Genomic DNA, 6,429 nt, shown 5'->3' with positions numbered 1-6,429 from the left:
GTACTAGTAAATGCACGTTACTAAGGACTATATAGTTCTAGGTTACTGTACACAACGACGTTCACATGTTGATGTTTCAGCTGCCGCTTACTAGAAACAACATAATACTTATCGTGCATACCTTTCCATAACTTGTCCTTTTCAGATGCATTAGTTTCCCTTTGTCTTGGCTTCTACAGTCAGACTGGCTACTAGTAACAGCACAGTACTAATCACATATCGTTCTACAGTTTGCAGACAACTTTCACATGTTGATGTTTCAGCTTTCGCCTACTAGAAACAACATAATACTCGCTGTATACATTTGTAGTTCTCTATGTAACTTTCATGTGAAGAAGTTTCGCCAGTCTTTTTGACTGTCTCAAATCTGAGTCATGCTTAGGCTACTAGTTGCTTCATAGTACTTATCGCCTCGAGATCATTGAACAAAACTTGATTTTCACATGTTGCTGTTTCAGCTTCCGCTTACTAGAAACAACATAATACTAGTCTCATTAAGTTCCGTCTCTTTGCAATTTTCTTATGAAGAAAATTCGCCATCACAATGACTCCAGCAGTTCTTGATCAAGGAATGCAATCATTGATCAGAATGCTATTATTTGAATCGGTTCTGCTTTAAGTGTTCCAATTTTATTGGAAGCACCAACAATAGAACATCAATGTGTTCAATCGAGAGTTATATAACCCTGAATCGGACGCAGTCAACAGCCGAAGCCGAGACCGCCTTTTGCGTTAGAGAGGTCGGTAAACAAATCTTGCGATTCATACCGAATTAACACATATAGCTGTGCTCCTCTTCGTAAAGCGAGCCAAGTGATCCCCTGTTGAAGGATGTATTTGGACCAATCTAGTAGCATTTGGTTTCCAACAAGCTCTCCCAAGTTAGCTTACTTATTGGGCTTTTCAACCAATTCGGTTGGCTACAAGCATCATCAAAGTACTAGCCACAGTTTGATCGCAAAATTCTACGACTTTCACATGTTGATGTTTCGGCTTGCGCTTAGCCTACTATAAGCAACATACTACTAGTCATATCATAGAGCGTGATCAGCTTGTGACGTTCTCATGATGAAGTTTCACCAACAGTGTCTCACTTCGAGCTTAAATCCAGCTACTAGTAACTACACAGTACTGACTGCAACGATAACTTTTATCTATACCTTTCACATGCTGCGCTTTCGGCCAGGGCCTACTAACGTCAACATAATACTCGATATAAACTTTTGTTCATGATGCAGCTTCCCCATGCAGAAGTTTCGCCTTCAAATGCTCTCTTGGCCATATGACGTAAGAAAAGGTTACTAGTAACATCACAGTACTAGCCACAGTTTGATTGCAAAATTCTACGACTTTCACATGTTGATGTTTCGGCTTGCGCTTAGCCTACTAGAAGCAACATAATACTAGTCATATCATAGAGCGTGATCAGCTTGTGACGTTCTCATGATGAAGTTTCACCAACAGTGTCTCATTTCGAGCTTAAATCCAGCTACTAGTAACTACACAGTACTGACTGCAACGCTAACTTTTATCTATACCTTTCACATGCTGCGCTTTCGGCCAGGGCCTACTAACGTCAACATAATACTCGATATAAACTTTTGTTCATGATGCAGCTTCCCCATGCAGAAGTTTCGCCTTCAAATGCTCTCTTGGCCATATGACGTAACACAAGGTTACTAGTAACATCACAGTACTAGCCACAATTTGATCGCAAAATTCTACGACTTTCACATGTTGATGTTTCGGCTTGCGCTTAGCCTACTATAAGCAACATAATACTAGTCATATCATAGAGCGTGATCAGCTTGTGACGTTCTCATGATGAAGTTTCACCAACAGTGTCTCACTTCGAGCTTAAATCCAGCTACTAGTAACTACACAGTACTGACTGCAACGATAACTTTTATCTATACCTTTCACATGCTGCGCTTTCGGCCAGGGCCTACTAACGTCAACATAATACTCGATATAAACTTTTGTTCATGATGCAGCTTCCCCATGCAGAAGTTTCGCCTTCAAATGCTCTCTTGGCCATATGACGTAAGAAAAGGTTACTAGTAACATCACAGTACTAGCCACAGTTTGATTGCAAAATTCTACGACTTTCACATGTTGATGTTTCGGCTTGCGCTTAGCCTACTAGAAGCAACATAATACTAGTCATATCATAGAGCGTGATCAGCTTGTGACGTTCTCATGATGAAGTTTCACCAACAGTGTCTCATTTCGAGCTTAAATCCAGCTACTAGTAACTACACAGTACTGACTGCAACGCTAACTTTTATCTATACCTTTCACATGCTGCGCTTTCGGCCAGGGCCTACTAACGTCAACATAATACTCGATATAAACTTTTGTTCATGATGCAGCTTCCCCATGCAGAAGTTTCGCCTTCAAATGCTCTCTTGGCCATATGACGTAACACAAGGTTACTAGTAACATCACAGTACTAGCCACAATTTGATCGCAAAATTCTACGACTTTCACATGTTGATGTTTCGGCTTGCGCTTAGCCTACTAGAAGCAACATAATACTAGTCATATCATGGAGCGTGATCAGCTTGTGACGTTCTCATGATGAAGTTTCACCAACAGTGTCTCATTTCGAGCTTAAATCCAGCTACTAGTAACTACACAGTACTGACTGCAACGATAACTTTTATCTATACCTTTCACATGCTGCGCTTTCGGCCAGGGCCTACTAATGTCAACATAATACTCGATATAAACTTTTGTTCATGATGCAGCTTCCCCATGCAGAAGTTTCGCCTTCAAATGCTCTCTTGGCCATATGACGTAACACAAGGTTACTAGTAACATCACAGTACTAGCCACAATTTGATCGCAAAATTCTACGACTTTCACATGTTGATGTTTCGGCTTGCGCTTAGCCTACTAGAAGCAACATAATACTAGTCATATCATAGAGCTTGATCAGCTTGTGACATTCTCATGATGAAGTTTCACCAACAGTGTCTCATTTTGAGCTTAAATCCAGCTACTAGTAACTACACAGTACTGACTGCAACAATAACTTTTATCTATACCTTTCACATGCTGCGTTTTCGGCCAAGGCCTACTAACGTCAACATAATACTCGATATAAAATTTTGATCATGATGCAGCTTTCCCATGCAGAAGTTTCGCCTTCAAATGCTCTCTTGGCCATATGACGGAACACCAGGTTACTAGTAACATCACAGTACTAGCCACAGTTTGATTGCAAAATTCTACGACTTTCACATGTTGATGTTTCGGCTTGCGCTTAGCCTACTAGAAGCAACATAATACTAGTCATATCATAGAGCGTGATCAGCTTGTGACGTTCTCATGATGAAGTTTCACCAATAGTGTTTCATTCGAATTGGTTCTGCTTTAAGCTCTCCAATTGTTTTGGATGAACCAGTTTTGCCCTTCGAAGCCACTTTTGTGAGCTTTTGTGGGTCTTTACCAAGAGGATATACCTCAAGGCCTCTTTCAATTCCTTTAAGTTCTTTCAACTCCTTTACAGTTTCTAGGTTCACATAGCTGCAAACCTTATTTCTAGTTTTAAGTCTGGCCAACTTGGGGAGAGTTGGTGCAGACCGTGACCAATTCTAGTAGGATGCCACAACAAGAATGTGATCAACTTAGCTTGTCGATGAACCTGCCCCACATTCAAACAACTCTATCGCCTTTTCCTCGTATAGTTATATGCGAGGGCCTCTCATAGAGAGCGCTGTTAGCAACCTTTTCCACATAGACGATAAAGTTGTGAGTGTTTTGCACATGGCTGTTGTCATCACCACGTGACGAGTCAACTCAGCTTGACTCTCTACACTCCGACAAGCTTTGCACATACGCCTTTAGTTCAGTATGTGTCTTTAATCTGACTCCGGTGCCTCAAGCCGGAAAAATTGTCAGATTATGATCATTATCGGTTAGTCATCCCGATGCAAGATCGTATCGTACTGTCTTTGTCTACCTCCAGATTCCGAAGAACAGGAGGAGACTCTCCCAGACCTACATATCTGGGAGAATGTTCAGAGGGCGAGAAGCTGTGGATTACTCTCCCCTAAGAACTGACTAAACTTTACCCTCGTCCAAGGTAAGTTTATTTTAGCTAGCCTTCTATGTAAAGGATCTGAGGCTAAGCTGTGTTTTTTCGAGCCTTTGGCTCGGAGCAAGTTCAGTGGGCGCCCCGAGTAGCTCAACTCTTTCCCACTGAACAGCGCAACGCTCTGTCACTCGCTGGGATTTTTGCGTGTCGGTTCTAACCACGCGACTTGTGGACCTTTTTAGGCCTTTCTCATTCACAAGTCTATAGCTGGGCTTCTATAACCCAGCTTCTGAGATCTAGATAGCTGCAGTTCTGCTAGGCTGCTTTTGCTAACTAGTCTCCCTTTAAGCAGTCCCTTGCCATGACTGCTGAACTATGTATCCACACAAGTAGTTTTTGAGCTCGATACATAATTCGAGATTGGTTGCCAAGCAATCTCTAGCGACAGAGCGTCATGCGCACTACAGACATGGCCTCTACCAGCAGCCATGCCCGAAGGAATCAATCACTGATCCTTCCGCAGGTTCCCCTACGGAAACCTTGTTACGACTTTTACTTCCTCTAGACAATTAAGCTCGATCCGCTTCATCCCGTTGCCGGAGACCGAAGTCCCAACAGTAGGAATTTGCAATTCTTGCTTAACTATCCAATCAGTAGTAGCGACGGGCGGTGTGTACAAAGGGCAGGGACGTAATCCCTATGAGTTGTTGACTCATAAGTACCAGGAATTCCTGGTTCACGTCTGCAAGTTACAACAGACGATCCCCTTGAAGCGCTGTACTTTTCTCTGATTGCCCAGTCCATTTCGGACCAAGGGCTGAGTACTCAATCTAAAAGTACACAGTGTAGCGCGCGTGCAGTCCAGAACATCTAAGGGCATCACAGACCTGTTATAGCCTCACTTCATCTGCGGTATTTAATTCCGCATAGTTCCTCTAAGAAGTGTTTGAATTCACATATAGTGAATTTCATTATTTAGATGGAGAAGATCTCGTTCGTTATCGGAATTAACCAGACAGATCACTCCACTAACTAAGAACGGCCATGCACCACCGCCCATATAATCATGAAAGATATTCAATCTGTCAATCCTTAAGATGTCTGGACCGGGTGAGTTTTCCCGTGTTGAGTCAAATTAAGCCGCAGGCTCCACTCCTGGTGGTGCCCTTCCGTCAATTCCTTTAAGTTTCGATTTTGCAACCATACTTCCCCCGGAACCAATAAACTTTGGTTTCCCGGTTAATCTCTTGCCAAGTCAAGATCGACTTTGACAAATTGTAGGTTGGTATAGTTTATGGTCAGAATTACGAGGGTATCTAATCCTCTTCAATACTCTGACTTTCGTTCTTGATTAATGAAAACATTCTTGGCAAATGCTTTCGCAGTAGTTTGTCTTGCCACGATCCAAGAATTTCACCTCTAACGTAGCAATACAAATGCCCCCGTCTGTTCCTTTCAATCATTACCGCACTCAGCCAACCGGCATCAATCGAGTAGCGGGTCATTCTCCATTATTCCATGCTTTATTATTCGATCCCAAAGGATGCTTTGAACACTCTAATTTTCTCAGGGTGAAAACACCGTTTCCACAGTTCGTCACATTTAAGTGCAAACTATTTCTTCGATGCGAAGGATGAGCGGAACGAGTCAACAGATTTAACTGAAGACCATGTTGCCGTTCTACTCAAACAGATCCAACTATGAGCTTTTTAAACGCAGCAACTATTGCATACGCTTGTAGAGGCTGGTATTACCGCGGCTGCTGGCACCAGACTTGCCCTCTACTCGTTCATCAATGGAGCTTTTAAGTCCATTCCATTCTGATTACAAACCATAAAGGTTCATATCATTATTTCTAGTCACTACCTCCTCGTGCGGAGAGTGGGTAATTTGCGTGCCTGCTGCCTTCCTTGGATGTGGTAGCCGTTTCTAAGGCTCCCTCTCCGGAATCGAACCCTGATTCCCCGTTACCCGTCACAACCATGGTAGTCCGTTACACTACCATCATAGGTTGATAGGTCAGAAATTCGGAAGTTCCGTCCCCAAGCCGAAGCTATCTGGGATCTTTCAGTTACTAGGACTCATCACGGGATGTGTCTGTACTTAGCAAATCACCCGGTGTAGTCTTGTAAAAGTCTCCGACAGTGTCGGACAATCAGCATGCATTAGCTGCAGGGTTACCGCAGTTATTCATTTAGCTTGCAAATCAACTAATAGATAGTAACTGATTTAATGAGCCATTCGCGGTTCCACTTTTTCAAGCTTCGCTTGCACATGCATGGCTTAGTCTTTCAGACAAGCATATGGCAACTGACAGGATCAATCAGTTTAATTGTACTTTGAACAATCTTTCGATTTGTTCGAATTTAGAAAGACATAGCCTTGCG

At 42.7% G+C, this 6,429-nt stretch overlaps 1 pseudogene; it reads right to left on the bottom strand.

The window, feature by feature from the left end:
* Positions 1-681: 681 nt before the first annotated feature.
* Positions 682-833, bottom strand: LOC142357116 (5.8S ribosomal RNA; annotated as a pseudogene).
* Positions 834-6,429: the final 5,596 nt, after the last annotated feature.

Source organism: Convolutriloba macropyga, unplaced genomic scaffold (genome assembly GCF_964194025.1).
Source record: "Convolutriloba macropyga unplaced genomic scaffold, txConMacr16.3 SCAFFOLD_4204, whole genome shotgun sequence".
Lineage (NCBI taxonomy): Eukaryota > Metazoa > Xenacoelomorpha > Acoela > Convolutidae > Convolutriloba > Convolutriloba macropyga.
This window is presented reverse-complemented; position numbering and strand designations above follow the sequence as displayed.